The sequence below is a fragment of the Urocampus carinirostris genome, chromosome 8 (genome assembly GCF_059441175.1).
Source record: "Urocampus carinirostris isolate Australia breed hairy pipefish chromosome 8, RoL_Ucar_1.0, whole genome shotgun sequence".
Lineage (NCBI taxonomy): Eukaryota > Metazoa > Chordata > Actinopteri > Syngnathiformes > Syngnathidae > Urocampus > Urocampus carinirostris.
This window is the reverse complement of record NC_142356.1, coordinates 16,729,168-16,744,753: the sequence shown is the minus strand read 5'-3', so window position 1 is coordinate 16,744,753 and position 15,586 is coordinate 16,729,168. Positions and strand designations below refer to the sequence as shown.

The window sequence follows — 15,586 nt, the reverse complement described above, 5'->3', positions numbered from 1 at the left end:
TTTTTCTACCAGTCTTTTGTATGGAAAAGCAATATTCCTTATGGGGGTGTAGCTCAGTGGTAGAGCATTTGACTGCAGATCAAGAGGTCCCCAGTTCAACTCTGGGTACCCCCTTATTGCTTTCTTTGCGACATTACATATAGTGGTATCGGGTACTTTTTCTACCAGGTTTTTGTATGGAAAAGCAATTTTCCTTGAGGGGGTGTAGCTCAGTGGTAGAGCATTTGACTGCAGATCAAGAGGTCCCCAGTTCAGCTCTGGGTACCCCCTTATTGCTTTCTTTGCGACAATATATATAAGGGTATTGGGTACTTTTTCTACTAGGTTTTTGTATGGAAAAACCACATTCCATGTGGGGGTTTAGCTCAGTGGTAGAGCATTTGACTGCAGATCAAGAGGTCCCCAGTTCAACTCTGGATGCCCCCTCATTGCTTTCTTTGCGTCAATACATTAAGTGATATCAGGTACTTTTTCTACCAGTCGTTTGGATGGAAAAGTAATATTACATATGGGGGTGTAGCTCAGTGGTAGGGCATTTGACTGCAGATCAAGAGGTCCCCAGTTCAACTCTGGGTTTCCACTTATTGCTTTCTTTGCGACAATACATATAGTGGTATCGGGTACTTTTTCTACCAGGTTTTTGTATGGAAAAACTATGTTCCATGTGGGGGTGTAGCTCAGTGGTAGAGCAGTTGACTGCAGATTAAAGGGTCCCCAATTCAACTCTGGGTACCCTCTTATTGCTTTTTTTGCGACAATACATATAGGGGTATCGGGTACTTTTTCTACCAGGTTTTTGTATGGAAAAACTATATTCCATGTGGGGGTGTAGCTCAGTGGTAGAGCATTTGACTGCAAATCAAAGGGTCACCAGTTCAACTCTGGGTACCCTCTTATTGTTTTCTTTGCGACAATACATATAGGGGTATCGGGTACTTTTTCTACCATTTGTTTGAATGGAAAAACCACATTCCATGTGGGGGTGTAGCTCAGTGGTAGAGCATTTGACTGCAGATCAAGAGGTCCCCAGTTCAACTCTGGGTACCCCCTTATTGCTTTCTTTGCGACAATATATATAGGGGTATTGGGTACTTTTTCTACTAGGTTTTTGTATGGAAAAACCACATTCCACGTGGGGGTGTAGCTCAGTGGTAGAGCATTTGACTGCAGATCAAGAGGTCCCCAGTTCAACTCTGGGTACCCCCTTATTGCTTTCTTTGCCACAATACATATAGGGGTATCGGGTACTTTTTCTACCAGGTTTTTGTATGGAAAAACTATATTCCATGTGGGGGTGTAGCTCAGTGGTAGAGCATTTGACTGCAAATCAAAGGGTCCCCAGTTCAACTCTGGGTACCCTCTTATTGTTTTCTTTGCGACAATACATATAGGGGTATCGGGTACTTTTTCTACCATTTGTTTGAATGGAAAAACCCCATTCCATATGGGGGTGTAGCTCAGTGGTAGAGCATTTGACTGCAGATCAAGAGGTCCCCAGTTCAACTCTGGGTACCCTCTTATTGCTTTCTTTGCAACAATATATATAGGGGTATTGGGTACTTTTTCTACTAGGTTTTTGTATGGAAAAAACACATTCCATGTGGGGGTGTAGCTCAGTGGTAGAGCATTTGACTGCAGATCAAGAGGTCCCCAGTTCAACTCTGGATGCCCCCCTAATGCTTTCTTTGCGACAATATATATAGGGTTATTGGGTACTTTTTCTACTAGGTTTTTGTATGGAAAAACCATATTCCATGTGGGGGTTTAGCTCAGTGGTAGAGCATTTGACTGCAGATCAAGAGGTCCCCAGTTCAACTCTGGATGCCCCCTCATTGCTTTCTTTGCGTCAATACATTAAGTGATATCAGGTACTTTTTCTACCAGTCGTTTGGATGGAAAAGTAATATTACATATGGGGGTGTAGCTCAGTGGTAGAGCATTTGACTGCAGATCAAGAGGTCCCCAGTTCAACTATGGGTACCCCCTTATTGCTTTCTTTGCGACAATACATATCGGGTACTTTTTCTACCAGGTTTTTGTATGGAAAAACCACATTCCATGTGGGGGTGTAGCTCAGTGGTAGAGCATTTGACTGCAGATCAAGAGGTCCTCAGTTCACCTCTGGATACCCCCTTTATGCGTCAATACATTAAGTGATATCAGGTACTTTTTCTACCAGTCGTCTGTATGGAAAAGTAATATTACATGTGGGGGTGTAGTTCCGTGGTAGAGCATTTGACTGCAGATCAAGAGGTCCCCAGTTAAACTCTGGGTACCCCCTTATTGCTTTCTTTGCGACAACATATATAGGGGTATTGGGTACTTTTTCTACTAGGTTCTTGTATGGAAAAACCACATTCCATGTGGGGGTTTAGCTCAGTGGTAGAGCATTTGACTGCAGATCAAGAGGTCCCCAGTTCAACTCTGGATGCCCCATTATTGCTTTCTTTGAGTCAATACATTAAGTGATATCAGGTACTTTTTCTACCAGTTGTTTGGATGGAAAACTAACATTCCATGTGGGGGTGTAGCTCAGTGGTAGAGCATTTGACTGCAGATCAAGAGGTCCCCAGTTCAACTCTGGGTACCCCCTTATTGCTTTCTTTGCGACAATACATATAGTGGTATCGGGTACTTTTTCTACCAGGTTTTTGTATGGAAAAGCAATTTTTCTTGATGGGGTGTAGCTCAGTGGTAGAGCATTTGACTGCAGATCAAGAGGTCCCCAGTTCAACTCTGGATGCCCCCTTATTGCTTTCTTTGCGACAATACATTAAGTGATATCAGGTACTTTTTCTACCAGTCGTTTGGATGGAAAAGTGATTTTACATATGGGGGTGTAGCTCAGTGGTAGGGCATTTGACTGCAGATCAAGAGGTCCCCAGTTCAACTCTGGGTACCCCCTTATTGCTTTTTTTGCGACAATACATATAGGGGTATCGGGTACTTTTTCTACCAGGTTTTTGTATGGAAAAACTATACTCCATGTGGGGGTGTAGCTCAGTGGTAGAGCATTTGACTGCAAATCAAAGGGTCACCAGTTCTACTCTGGGTACCCTCTTATTGTTTTCTTTGCGACAATACATATAGGGGTATCGGGTACTTTTTCTACCATTTGTTTGAATGGAAAAACCACATTCCATGTGGGGGTGTAGCTCAGTGGTAGAGCATTTGACTGCAGATCAAGAGGTCCCCAGTTCAACTCTGGATACCCCCTTTATGCGTCAATACATTAAGTGATATCAGGTACTTTTTCTATCAGTCGTCTGTATGGAAAGACCACATTCCATGTGGGGGTGTAGCTCAGTGGTAGAGCATTTGACTGCAGATCAAGAGGTCCTCAAATCAACTCTGGGTACCCCCTTATTGCTTTCTTTGCGACAATATATATAAGGGTATTGGGTACTTTTTCTACTAGGTTTTTGTATGGAAAAACCACATTCCATGTGGGGGTTTAGCTCAGTGGTAGAGCATTTGACTGCAGATCAAGAGGTCCCCAGTTCAACTCTGGATGCCCCGTCATTGCTTTCTTTGCGTCAATACATTAAGTGATATCAGGTACTTTTTCTACCAGTTGTTTGGATGGAAAAGTAACATTCCATTTGGGGGTGTAGCTCAGTGGTAGAGCATTTGACTGCAGATCAAGAGGTCCCCAGTTCAACTCTGGGTACCCCCTTATTGCTTTCTTTGCGACAATACATATAGGGGTATCGGGTGCTTTTTCTACCATTTGTTTGTATGGAAAAGCAGTGTTCCTTGTGGGGGTGTAGCTCAGTGGTAGAGCATTTGACTGCAGATCAAGAGGTCCCCAGTTCAACTCTGGGTACCCCCTTATTGCTTTCTTTGCGACATGACATATATTGGTATCGGGTACTTTTTCTACCAGGTTTTTGTATGGAAAAGCAATTTTTCTTAATGGGGTGTAGCTCAGTGGTAGAGCATTTTACTGCAGATCAAGAGGTCCCCAGTTCAACTCTGGATGCCCCCTTATTGCTTTCTTTGCGACAATACATTAAGTGATATCAGGTACTTTTTCTACCAGTCGTTTGGATGGAAAAGTAATTTTACATATGGGGGTGTAGCTCAGTGGTAGGGCATTTGACTGCAGATCAAGAGGTCCCCAGTTCAACTCTGGGTACCCCCTTATTGCTTTTTTTGCGACAATACATATAGGGGTATCGGGTACTTTTTCTACCAGGTTTTTGTATGGAAAAACTAAATTCCATGTGGGGGTGTAGCTCAGTGGTAGAGCATTTGACTGCAAATCAAAGGGTCACCAGTTCAACTCTGGGTACCCTCTTATTGTTTTCTTTGCGACAATACATATAGGGGTATCGGGTACTTTTTCTACCAGGTTTTTGTATGGAAGAATCGTATTCTATGTGGGGGTGTAGCTCAGTGGTAGAGCATTTGACTGCAGTTCAAGAGGTCCCCAGTTCAACTCTGGATACCCCCTTTTAGCGTCAATACATTGAGTGATATCAGGTACTTTTTCTACCAGTCTTTTGTATGGAAAAGCAATATTCCTTGTGGGGGTGTAGCTCAGTGGTAGAGCATTTGACTGCAGATCAAGAGGTCCCCAGTTCAACTCTGGGTACCCCCTTATTGCTTTCTTTGCGACATTACATATAGTGGTATCGGGTACTTTTTCTACCAGGTTTTTGTATGGAAAAGCAACTTTCCTTGAGGGGGTGTAGCTCAGTGGTAGAGCATTTGACTGCAGATCAAGAGGTCCCCATTTCAACTCTGGGTACCCCCTTATTGCTTTCTTTGCGACAATACATATAGTGGTATCGGGTACTTTTTCTACCAGGTTTTTTTATGGAAAAACCATATTCCATGTGGGGGTGTAGCTCAGTGGTAGAGCATTTGACTGCAGATCAAGAGGTCCCCAGTTCAACTCTGGATGCCACCTTATTGCTTTCTTTGCGACATTACATATAGTGGTATCGGGTACTTTTTCTACCAGGTTTTTGTATGGAAAAGCAATTTTCCTTGAGGGGGTGTAGCTCAGTGGTAGAGCATTTGACTGCAGATCAAGAGGTCCCCAGTTTAACTCTGGGTACCCCCTTATTGCTTTCTTTGCGACAATACATATAGTGGTATCGGGTACTTTTTCTACCAGGTTTTTGTATGGAAAAACTACATACCATGTGGGGGTGTAGCTCAGTGGTAGAGCATTTGACTGCAGATCAAGAGGTCCCCAGTTCAACTCTGGATGCCCCCTTATTGCTTTCTTTGCGACAATACATTAAGTGATATCAGGTACTTTTTCTACCAGTCGTTTGGATGGAAAAGTAATATTACATGTGGGGGTGTAGCTCAGTGGTAGAGCATTTGACTGCAGATCAAAGGGTCCCCGGTTTAACTCTGGATACCCCCTTATTGCTTTCTTTGCGACAATACATATAGGGGTATCACGTACTTTTTCTACCAGGTTTGTGTATGGAAGAACTACATTCCATGTGGGGGTGTAGCTCAGTGGTAGAGCATTTGACTGCAGATCAAGAGGTCCTCAGTTCAACTCTGGATACCCCCTTTATGCGTCAATACATTAAGTGATATCAGGTACTTTTTCTACCAGTCGTCTGTATGGAAAAGTAATATTACATGTGGGGGTGTAGTTCCGTGGTAGAGCATTTGACTGCAGATCAAGAGGTCCCCAGTTAAACTCTGGGTACCCCCTTATTGCTTTCTTTGCGACAACATATATAGGGGTATTGGGTACTTTTTCTACTAGGTTCTTGTATGGAAAAACCACATTCCATGTGGGGGTTTAGCTCAGTGGTAGAGCATTTGACTGCAGATCAGGAGGTCCCCAGTTCAACTCTGGATGCCCCATTATTGCTTTCTTTGAGTCAATACATTAAGTGATATCAGGTACTTTTTCTACCAGTTGTTTGGATGGAAAACTAATATTCCATGTGGTGGTGTAGCTCAGTGGTAGAGCATTTGACTGCAGATCAAGAGGTCCCCAGTTCAACTCTGGGTACCCCCTTACTGCTTTCTTTGCGACAATACATATAGGGGTATCGGGTGCTTTTTCTACCATTTGTTTGTATGGAAAAACAGCGTTCCTTGTGGGGGTGTAGCTCAGTGTTAGAGCATTTGACTGCAGATCAAACGGTCCCCAGTTCAACTCTGAGTACCCCCTTATTGCTTTCTTTGCGACAATACATATAGGGGTATCGGGTACTTTTTCTACCAGGTTTTTGTATGGAAGAACCATATACCATCTGGGGGTGTAGCTCAGTGGTAGAGCATTTGACTGCAGTTCAAGTGGTCCCCAGTTCAACTCTGGATACACCCTTTTTGCGTCAGTACATTGAGTGAGATCAGGTACTTTTTACCAGTCGTTTGTATGGAAAGGCAATATTCCTTGTGGGGTTGTGGCTCAGTGGTAGAGCATTTGACTGCAGATCAAGAGGTCCCCAGTTCAACTCTGGGTACCCCCTTATTGCTTTCTTTGCGACAATACATATAGTGGTATCGGGTACTTTTTCTACCAGGTTTTTGTATGGAAAAACTACATACCATGTGGGGGTGTAGCTCAGTGGTAGAGCATTTGACTGCAGATCAAGAGGTCCCCAGTTCAACTCTGGATGCCCCCTTATTGCTTTCTTTGCGACAATACATTAAGTGATATCAGGTACTTTTTCTACCAGTCGTTTGGATGGAAAAGTAATATTACATGTGGGGGTGTAGCTCAGTGGTAGAGCATTTGACTGCAGATCAAAGGGTCCCCGGTTTAACTCTGGATACCCCCTTATTGCTTTCTTTGCGACAATACATATAGGGGTATCACGTACTTTTTCTACCAGGTTTTTGTATGGAAGAACTACATTCCATGTGGGGGTGTAGCTCAGTGGTAGAGCATTTGACTGCAGATCAAGAGGTCCTCAGTTCAACTCTGGATACCCCCTTTATGCGTCAATACATTAAGTGATATCAGGTACTTTTTCTACCAGTCGTCTGTATGGAAAAGTAATATTACATGTGGGGGTGTAGTTCCGTGGTAGAGCATTTGACTGCAGATCAAGAGGTCCCCAGTTAAACTCTGGGTACCCCCTTATTGCTTTCTTTGCGACAACATATATAGGGGTATTGGGTACTTTTTCTACTAGGTTCTTGTATGGAAAAACCACATTCCATGTGGGGGTTTAGCTCAGTGGTAGAGCATTTGACTGCAGATCAGGAGGTCCCCAGTTCAACTCTGGATGCCCCATTATTGCTTTCTTTGAGTCAATACATTAAGTGATATCAGGTACTTTTTCTACCAGTTGTTTGGATGGAAAACTAACATTCCATGTGGTGGTGTAGCTCAGTGGTAGAGCATTTGACTGCAGATCAAGAGGTCCCCAGTTCAACTCTGGGTACCCCCTTACTGCTTTCTTTGCGACAATACATATAGGGGTATCGGGTGCTTTTTCTACCATTTGTTTGTATGGAAAAACAGCGTTCCTTGTGGGGGTGTAGCTCAGTGTTAGAGCATTTGACTGCAGATCAAACGGTCCCCAGTTCAACTCTGAGTACCCCCTTATTGCTTTCTTTGCGACAATACATATAGGGGTATCGGGTACTTTTTCTACCAGGTTTTTGTATGGAAGAACCATATACCATCTGGGGGTGTAGCTCAGTGGTAGAGCATTTGACTGCAGTTCAAGTGGTCCCCAGTTCAACTCTGGATACACCCTTTTTGCGTCAATACATTGAGTGAGATCAGGTACTTTTTACCAGTCGTTTGTATGGAAAGGCAATATTCCTTGTGGGGGTGTAGCTCAGTGGTAGAGCATTTGACTGCAGATCAAGAGGTCCCCAGTTCAACTCTGGGTACCCCCTTATTGCTTTCTTTGCGACAATACATATAGTGGTATCGGGTACTTTTTCTACCAGGTTTTTGTATGGAAAAGCAATTTTTCTTGATGGGATGTAGCTCAGTGGTAGAGCATTTGACTGCAGATCAAGAGGTCCCCAGTTGAACTCTGGATGCCCCCATATTGCTTTCTTTGCGACAATACCTTAAGTGATATCAGGTACTTTTTCTACCAGTCGTTTGGATGGAAAAGTAATATTACATATGGGGGTGTAGCTCAGTGGTAGGGCATTTGACTGCAGATCAAGAGGTCCCCAGTTCAACTCTGGGTTTCCCCTTATTGCTTTTTTTGCGACAATACATATAGGGGTATCGGGTACTTTTTCTACCAGGTTTTTGTATGGAAAAACTATATTCCATGTGGGGGTGTAGCTCAGTGGTAGAGCATTTGACTGCAGATCAAGAGGTCCCCAGTTCAACTCTGGATGCCCCCTTATTGCTTTCTTTGCGACAATACATATAGGGGTATCGGGTACTTTTTCTACCAGGTTTTTGTATGGAAAAACTATGTTCCATGTGGGGGTGTAGCTCAGTGGTAGAGCAGTTGACTGCAGATCAAAGGGTCCCCAATTCAACTCTGGGTACCCCCTTATTGCTTTTTTTGCGACAATACATATAGGGGTATCGGGTACTTTTTCTACCAGGTTTTTGTATGGAAAAACTATATTCCATGTGGGGGTGTAGCTCAGTGGCAGAGCATTTGACTGCAAATCAAAGGGTCACCAGTTCAACTCTGGGTACCCTCTTATTGTTTTCTTTGCGACAATACATATAGGGGTATCGGGTACTTTTTCTACCATTTGTTTGAATGGAAAAACCACATTCCATGTGGGGGTGTAGCTCAGTGGTAGAGCATTTGACTGCAGATCAAGAGGTCCCCAGTTCAACTCTGGGTACCCCCTTATTGCTTTCTTTGCGACAATATATATAGGGGTATCGGGTACTTTTTCTACCAGGTTTTTGTATGGAAAAACTATATTCCATGTGGGGGTGTAGCTCAGTGGTAGAGCATTTGACTGCAAATCAAAGGGTCCCCAGTTCAACTCTGGGTACCCTCTTATTGTTTTCTTTGCGACAATACATATAGGGGTATCGGGTACTTTTTCTACCATTTGTGTGAATGGAAAAACCCCATTCCATGTGGGGGTGTAGCTCAGTGGTAGAGCATTTGACTGCAGATCAAGAGGTCCCCAGTTCAACTCTGGGTACCCTCTTATTGCTTTCTTTGCGACAATATATATAGGGGTATTGGGTACTTTTTCTACTAGGTTTTTGTATGGAAAAAACACATTCCATGTGGGGGTGTAGCTCAGTGGTAGAGCATTTGACTGCAGATCAAGAGGTCCCCAGTTCAACTCTGGATGCCCCCCTATTGCTTTCTTTGCGACAATATATATAGGGTTATTGGGTACTTTTTCTACTAGGTTTTTGTATGGAAAAACCACATTCCATGTGGGGGTGTAGCTCAGTGGTAAAGCATTTGACTGCAGATCAAGAGGTCCCCAGTTCAACTCTCGGTACCCCCTTGTTGCTTTCTTTGCGACAATCTATATAGGGGTATTGGGTACTTTTTCTACTAGGTTTTTGTATGGAAAAACCATATTCCATGTGGGGGTGTAGCTCAGTGGTAGAGCATTTGACTGCAGATCAAGAGGTCCCCAGTTCAACTCTGGATGCCCCCTTATTGCTTTCTTTGCGTCAATACATTAAGTGATATCGGGTACTTTTTCTACCAGTTGTTTGTATGGAAAAGCAATATTCCATATGGCGGTGTAGCTCAGTGGTAGAGCATTTGACTGCAGATCAAGAGGTCCCCAGTTCAACTCTGGGTACCCTCTTATTGCTTTCTTTGCGACAATATATATAGGGGTATTGGGTACTTTTTCTACTAGGTTTTTGTATGGAAAAAACACATTCCATGTGGGGGTGTAGCTCAGTGGTAGAGCATTTGACTGCAGATCAAGAGGTCCCCAGTTCAACTCTGGATGCCCCCCTATTGCTTTCTTTGCGACAATATATATAGGGTTATTGGGTACTTTTTCTACTAGGTTTTTGTATGGAAAAACCACATTCCATGTGGGGGTGTAGCTCAGTGGTAAAGCATTTGACTGCAGATCAAGAGGTCCCCAGTTCAACTCTCGGTACCCCCTTGTTGCTTTCTTTGCGACAATCTATATAGGGGTATTGGGTACTTTTTCTACTAGGTTTTTGTATGGAAAAACCACATTCCATGTGGGGGTGTAGCTCAGTGGTAGAGCATTTGACTGCAGATCAAGAGGTCCCCAGTTCAACTCTGGATGCCCCCTTATTGCTTTCTTTGCGTCAATACATTAAGTGATATCGGGTACTTTTTCTACCAGTTGTTTGTATGGAAAAGCAATATTCCATATGGCGGTGTAGCTCAGTGGTAGAGCATTTGACTGCAGATCAAGAGGTCCCCAGTTCAACTCTGGATACCCCCTTATTGCTTTCTTTGCGTCAATACATATAGGGGTATCGGGCACTTTTTCTACCAGTTGTTTGTATAAAAAAGCGAAATTTCATTTGGGCGTGTAGCTCAGTGGTAGAGCATTCGACTGCAGATCAAGAGCTCCCCAGTTCAACTTTGGGTACCCCCTTATTACTTTCTTTACGTCAATACATTTGGTGATATCGGGTACTTTTTCTACCAATTGTTTGTATGTAAAAGCAACATTCCATGTGGGGGTGTAGTTCAGTGGTAGAGCATTTGACTGCACATCAAGGGGATCTCATTTTAATTCTGGGAATCCACTTATTGCTTTCTTTGAGTCAATTCATATAGATGTATCGGGTACTTTATTTACCAGTTGTTTGGATGGAAAAGCCATAATCTATGTGGTGTGTAGCTCAGTGGTGGAGCATTTGACTGCAGATCAAGAGGTCCCCAGTTCAAATATGAGTATCCCCTTATTGATTTCTTTGCCTCAATACATATAGTCGTATCGGGTACTTTTTCTACCAGTTGTTTGGATCTAAAAGCCATAGTCCATTTGGGGGTGTAGCTCAGTGGTTGAGCATTTGACTGCAGGTTAAGACGTCCTCAGTTCAACTCTGGGAACCCCCTTATTGCTTTCTTTGCATTAATACATATACTGGTATTGTGTTCTTTTTGTGCCAGATGTTTGGATGGAAAAGGTAAGTTCTTAGTGTGGGTGTAGCTCAGTGGTAGAGCATTTAACTGCAAATCAAGAGGTCCCCAGTTAAACTCTGGGTACCCCCTTATTGCTTTCCTTGCGTTAGTACATATAGTGGTACCGGCTACTTTTTATACCAGTTGTTTGGATGGAAAAGCCACATTCCATGTGGGGGTGTAGCTCAGTGGTAGAGGGTTTGACTGCAGATCAAGAGGTCCCCAGTGTAACTCTGGATATCGCCTTATTGCTTTCTTTGCGTTCGTACATATAGTGGTATCGGCTACTTTTTATACCAGTTGTTTGGATGGAAAAGAAATATTCCAAGTGTGGGTGTAGCTCAGTTGTAGAGCATTTGACTGCAGATTAAGAGGTCCTCAGTTTGACTCTAGGAACCCCCTTATTTCTTTCTTTGCGTTAGTAAATATAGTAGTATTGGCTACTTTTTCTACCAGTTGTTTGGATGGAAAAGCCATTTCTATGTCGAGGTGTAGCTCAGTGGTAGCGCATTTGACTGCAGATCAAGAGGTCCCCGGTTCAATCCTCAGTACTTCCTTTTTGCTTTCTTTGCATCAACACTAATATTGGCATCAGTTTATTTTAATACCAGTTTTTTGGATGGAAATTCCAAATGCATGTGGGGGCTCAATGGTAGAGCATTTGACTGCATATCAAGAGGAGTTTAACTGTACGGGTCAGGTGTAGCGACATTTCGTTCTGTGTGCATGGTTACAAAAAATGACAATAAAAAGTAAATTCTTCTGTAGTTCAGTGGTAGAGCATTTGACTGCAGACCATGAGGTCCTCAGTTCAACTCTGTTTGCATCCTTAATGCTTTCTTTGCTTCAATGCGTATCGTGTTATTGGGTACTTTTTATACCAGTTGTTTGGATAGAAAAGCCAAATAAGTTGTGGGGGTGCAGCTCTCTAGCCTAGATGGTAGGGCGCCCGCTCTGAGACTGGGAGGTCGCTGGTTCAAGCCTCAGCCGAATCAAATGAAAATGACTTACAACAATGGTATTCATTGCCTCCCTGCTTGGCACTCGGCATTAAGGGTTAGATTTGGGGGTCTTGGTCACGTAATGGCTCCCAACACAGCAATTGGGTCTAAAATGACCCTAACAACACATTTTGTTTTGTATGCATGGTTACAAAGAATGACAATTAAAAGTAAATTCTTCTATTCTAGACTGCAGTTCAAGAGGTTTCCAGTTCAACTCTTCTTACCCCCTTTTTGCTGTCTTTGCGTCAATACAAATAGTGGTACCTTAGGTAAATGGTAGAGCATTTGACTGCAGATCAAGAAGTCCTCGGTTTAATTCTGGTTATCCCCTTAATACTTTGATTGCATTGATATAAATAAACATGAAGACATATACAGTTTGTCTTTCATTTTCTATAAATAAACAATTCAAGTAAATTAGTTTCGAACAGCTCAAAATGAAAGCAATGTAATTGTTTATGCCCATTTTAAAAGCACTGATTTCAATAATATGTATTAAGTCAAGTCAAGTCATTTTTATTTGTATAGCCCTAAATCACGAAGAGTCTCAAAGGGCTTCACAGATTATTTTACTATATTACACAGACTATTTTTCAGCCGACGAGAAGAGTAGGTTATTCATATGCTATGGAGTAGAAGTGAGTTTTAAGCTTGGATTTAAACATTTCCACTGAGGTTGCAGATCGGATCTCAGGGGGAAGAGCATTCCACAGCACCGGTGCCCGGATGGAGAACGCTCTCGAACCAGCAGAACACTTCTTTGCTCTTGGGATCACCAGAAGACCGGCACTCTCAGATCGTAGGCTTCGGACCGGGACATAGGGGGAAATCAGATCTGAAAGATAAGAGGGAGCATGTCCATGTATGATTTTGTATAATACTAAGAGAACCTTGAAATCACATCTAAGGCTAACTGGGAGCCAATGCAGGTTAGCCAAAATCGGTGTTATGTGATCGTACTTTTTTGTCCTAGTTAAAAGCCTCACTGCGGCATTTTGTACCACATGAAGAGACTTGATTCTAGACTTTGGGAGACCAGAGAGTAGTGCATTACAGTAATCGAGACAGGAGGTAACAAACGCATGAATTATAATTTCCGCATCCAACTGAGACAGTATTGAACGGATTTTAGCAATGTTACGAAGATGGAAAAAAGCGGTTCTAGTAATTTTCTTTACATGCGTTTCAAAGGATAGATCAGGGTCAAATATGACACCTAAATTTTTAACTGAGTCACTCTGTGTGGTGTGACATTTTTTAATGTTCACAGCAGTTTTTGAGAATAAGTTACGCCATTTAGATTAAAAAACTCTAAATGCAATAGGCAAGCTTAGGGGCTTTTTTCATCACATTTGTTAGATATCTTGATAAAATGAATTTAAAGTTTAAAATGAAAAATTCAAATAGCATATAAAATAACATGTAGCCGTGTATTTCAATTTTGGAACACTGGGGACAAGAGAGGCATGAAATAAACACATTAATAATTTTCTACCTATTATAAAAAGATTTTTGTGTGGTGGGCCGAATGTAAAGCCTGACGGGCTGCATGTAGCCCCCGGGCTGTAGTTTGCCCACGCCTGAACTAGATCCACAGTACCTTAAAATGAGAGCAATGCACCATCACCACTTCTTTGTTGGTCCATGTGTAGCTAACTATGTTAACTCGCCTTTCGAACCTCGGTCAAGCACCTGCATAGTTTTCTTAAAACCGAGATTTTAGCTAATGCTAAGTGTACAGTTCTGACATATGTCTTAAGATACGGGACAAGATAAATTCAGACATTATCCAAGTCTTCGGTTTGGAGCCATTGAAATATATTGAATCAGTTGTACGGTAATCCCCCTGTACAAAAAATTAACGTCTTCATGAATTCCCACCTGGTTTTAAGTCTGACACCACAACAACAAATAGCAGAGTTGAAAGCCCGTTTGTCATCGAGTCACCGTCAAGTAATACTCGTTTGCTGACAAGTCATAAACTACAGCGGCATAATTAGGGAAATGGGGAAGCGTAGCGTGTTATTTTGCTGTCAGCACCGCCGGGCTTTCATGTCGTCCCAGTCCAGGGAAGACAATGGCTAGACGATTCAGGACAGAACGAACCCCGAAGTTTATATAGATTTCCCTTGGAGATGGCGGTTTGTTGATCTTAACTTTTACTGCTCCCTTTACGGCTAAACAAATTATATTTAAGCGTCAAAAACTGTAACTGGCTAGCACCCCGAGTGAGGCTAGGTAATAGCACAACACAGGTGGGAAAAACATCCAGGAAGTACCCTCCCCTCACCAGGGAACAGCTGGTGGTTGTCTACCCTGTCCGACCGCACACCGTTAAATTGTAAGGGGAAAAAACATTAAACCGACTAGGAATCAAACCGGTAGATGGAAAGAGGCAGTTACTGTCAGTCATTCAAAAATGACTACAGCCAATATCCCGATTGGAAAGGAAACACCGTAAATTCCGGGCTATGGAGCGCACTTGATTATAAGCAGCACCAGTACGGTGTTAAAAGAAAAAACATTTCGTACATACATAAGCAACACCTGACTATAAGCCGCATGTGCCCACATTGAAACAGGACATATTTACAAAGAAGGTGGCAGGACCAGAACAAAGACAGGACCCACTTGCGTGCTTTCTCTGAGTTTCATTAGGAAGAAGGGAAAGGGTAGAATACAGGATCCGTAAATCGTTGATCGTGAGGAGCAGGTTACTCAGACGCGGAAGTGGAAGTGGTATTTCCGTGGCGAGCGAAGGCAGTGTCAAGAGCGGGAAAAAACAGATCGATGGCCGGAACAGCGGAGCAAAAAACGTAATCAAGTTCAGAAAAGGGGTCAGAGCCGGGAATCAAACAGGAATCAGGACAGGAGAAAGTCAGGGTCGAAAAGGCTTGCCTAGCGTGAGCTGAGGTTCACAGACGGACTGACAACGGGTGACAGGAAGACGGGGGTTTAAAAAGAGAGAAGCAGCCAATCAGCGTCCGAGGCAGTTGGCCCCAAAGGGGCAGATTCGGGTGCCTCGCATCAGTAATCATGACAGAAAGACGCAAAACAGAAAGTGTTTTAATAATATACAGTACCTTAACCCCTTAATGTTCTGACTGGGCTTTTAATAAACAAATACTTGTCTGTACGATGTCACCAGTCTCTGAAATATGTCATGCCGCATATCATTGGAAAGCTTGAACTCTTGGGATTCAAGATATGATTTCAAAATATAATCATCAAAGAAACATCATGATCAGTTTTAAACAAGATACCCGAAAACTCACCATTACGTCCCCTGGCCATCTTCAACTTCTTTGAATGTGCACGAAATTGGCTTTTTTACATCAAGGACAATTCATAGAATCCAATCCTGAAATAAACTTCTTCCAAAACAAATGATAATGCCAAAAGATAAATAGGAATCCACCTTAAACATTTCTGCTTCATTGGACATTGCTTCTTGTTTCACCACATTATTTCCGTTTACAAATAAACAGACTTGCAAAATTATTCCCATTAGGGTGGTTAACCCTCCCCTTTCGATTGACACCTTTTCTTTGATGAGGG

The 15,586-nt window shown here is 42.7% G+C and overlaps 18 non-coding genes across 18 annotated transcripts; all 18 read left to right on the top strand.

Annotated features, from left to right (window-relative positions):
* The first annotated feature begins 42 nt into the window (after positions 1 to 42).
* Positions 43 to 114, top strand: trnac-gca (transfer RNA cysteine (anticodon GCA)). The gene has a single exon. It is a non-coding gene; the product is annotated as a tRNA-Cys (tRNA).
* An 864-nt stretch (positions 115 to 978) lies between these two features.
* trnac-gca (transfer RNA cysteine (anticodon GCA)) lies at positions 979 to 1,050 on the top strand. Its single transcript has one exon. It is a non-coding gene; the product is annotated as a tRNA-Cys (tRNA).
* An 84-nt stretch (positions 1,051 to 1,134) lies between these two features.
* trnac-gca (transfer RNA cysteine (anticodon GCA)) lies at positions 1,135 to 1,206 on the top strand. Its single transcript has one exon. It is a non-coding gene; the product is annotated as a tRNA-Cys (tRNA).
* Positions 1,207 to 1,290: 84 nt separating this feature from the next.
* On the top strand, positions 1,291 to 1,362 carry trnac-gca (transfer RNA cysteine (anticodon GCA)). Its single transcript has one exon. It is a non-coding gene; the product is annotated as a tRNA-Cys (tRNA).
* An 84-nt stretch (positions 1,363 to 1,446) lies between these two features.
* On the top strand, positions 1,447 to 1,518 carry trnac-gca (transfer RNA cysteine (anticodon GCA)). Its single transcript has one exon. It is a non-coding gene; the product is annotated as a tRNA-Cys (tRNA).
* Positions 1,519 to 2,521: 1,003 nt separating this feature from the next.
* Positions 2,522 to 2,593, top strand: trnac-gca (transfer RNA cysteine (anticodon GCA)). Its single transcript has one exon. It is a non-coding gene; the product is annotated as a tRNA-Cys (tRNA).
* Positions 2,594 to 2,833: 240 nt separating this feature from the next.
* On the top strand, positions 2,834 to 2,905 carry trnac-gca (transfer RNA cysteine (anticodon GCA)). Its single transcript has one exon. It is a non-coding gene; the product is annotated as a tRNA-Cys (tRNA).
* Positions 2,906 to 3,145: 240 nt separating this feature from the next.
* trnac-gca (transfer RNA cysteine (anticodon GCA)) lies at positions 3,146 to 3,217 on the top strand. The gene has a single exon. It is a non-coding gene; the product is annotated as a tRNA-Cys (tRNA).
* Positions 3,218 to 3,604: 387 nt separating this feature from the next.
* trnac-gca (transfer RNA cysteine (anticodon GCA)) lies at positions 3,605 to 3,676 on the top strand. Its single transcript has one exon. It is a non-coding gene; the product is annotated as a tRNA-Cys (tRNA).
* Positions 3,677 to 3,760: 84 nt separating this feature from the next.
* trnac-gca (transfer RNA cysteine (anticodon GCA)) lies at positions 3,761 to 3,832 on the top strand. The gene has a single exon. It is a non-coding gene; the product is annotated as a tRNA-Cys (tRNA).
* A 240-nt stretch (positions 3,833 to 4,072) lies between these two features.
* trnac-gca (transfer RNA cysteine (anticodon GCA)) lies at positions 4,073 to 4,144 on the top strand. The gene has a single exon. It is a non-coding gene; the product is annotated as a tRNA-Cys (tRNA).
* A 387-nt stretch (positions 4,145 to 4,531) lies between these two features.
* Positions 4,532 to 4,603, top strand: trnac-gca (transfer RNA cysteine (anticodon GCA)). The gene has a single exon. It is a non-coding gene; the product is annotated as a tRNA-Cys (tRNA).
* A 396-nt stretch (positions 4,604 to 4,999) lies between these two features.
* Positions 5,000 to 5,071, top strand: trnac-gca (transfer RNA cysteine (anticodon GCA)). Its single transcript has one exon. It is a non-coding gene; the product is annotated as a tRNA-Cys (tRNA).
* Positions 5,072 to 7,767: 2,696 nt separating this feature from the next.
* On the top strand, positions 7,768 to 7,839 carry trnac-gca (transfer RNA cysteine (anticodon GCA)). Its single transcript has one exon. It is a non-coding gene; the product is annotated as a tRNA-Cys (tRNA).
* A 240-nt stretch (positions 7,840 to 8,079) lies between these two features.
* Positions 8,080 to 8,151, top strand: trnac-gca (transfer RNA cysteine (anticodon GCA)). Its single transcript has one exon. It is a non-coding gene; the product is annotated as a tRNA-Cys (tRNA).
* Positions 8,152 to 8,703: 552 nt separating this feature from the next.
* Positions 8,704 to 8,775, top strand: trnac-gca (transfer RNA cysteine (anticodon GCA)). The gene has a single exon. It is a non-coding gene; the product is annotated as a tRNA-Cys (tRNA).
* Positions 8,776 to 8,859: 84 nt separating this feature from the next.
* On the top strand, positions 8,860 to 8,931 carry trnac-gca (transfer RNA cysteine (anticodon GCA)). The gene has a single exon. It is a non-coding gene; the product is annotated as a tRNA-Cys (tRNA).
* An 84-nt stretch (positions 8,932 to 9,015) lies between these two features.
* trnac-gca (transfer RNA cysteine (anticodon GCA)) lies at positions 9,016 to 9,087 on the top strand. Its single transcript has one exon. It is a non-coding gene; the product is annotated as a tRNA-Cys (tRNA).
* Positions 9,088 to 15,586: the final 6,499 nt, after the last annotated feature.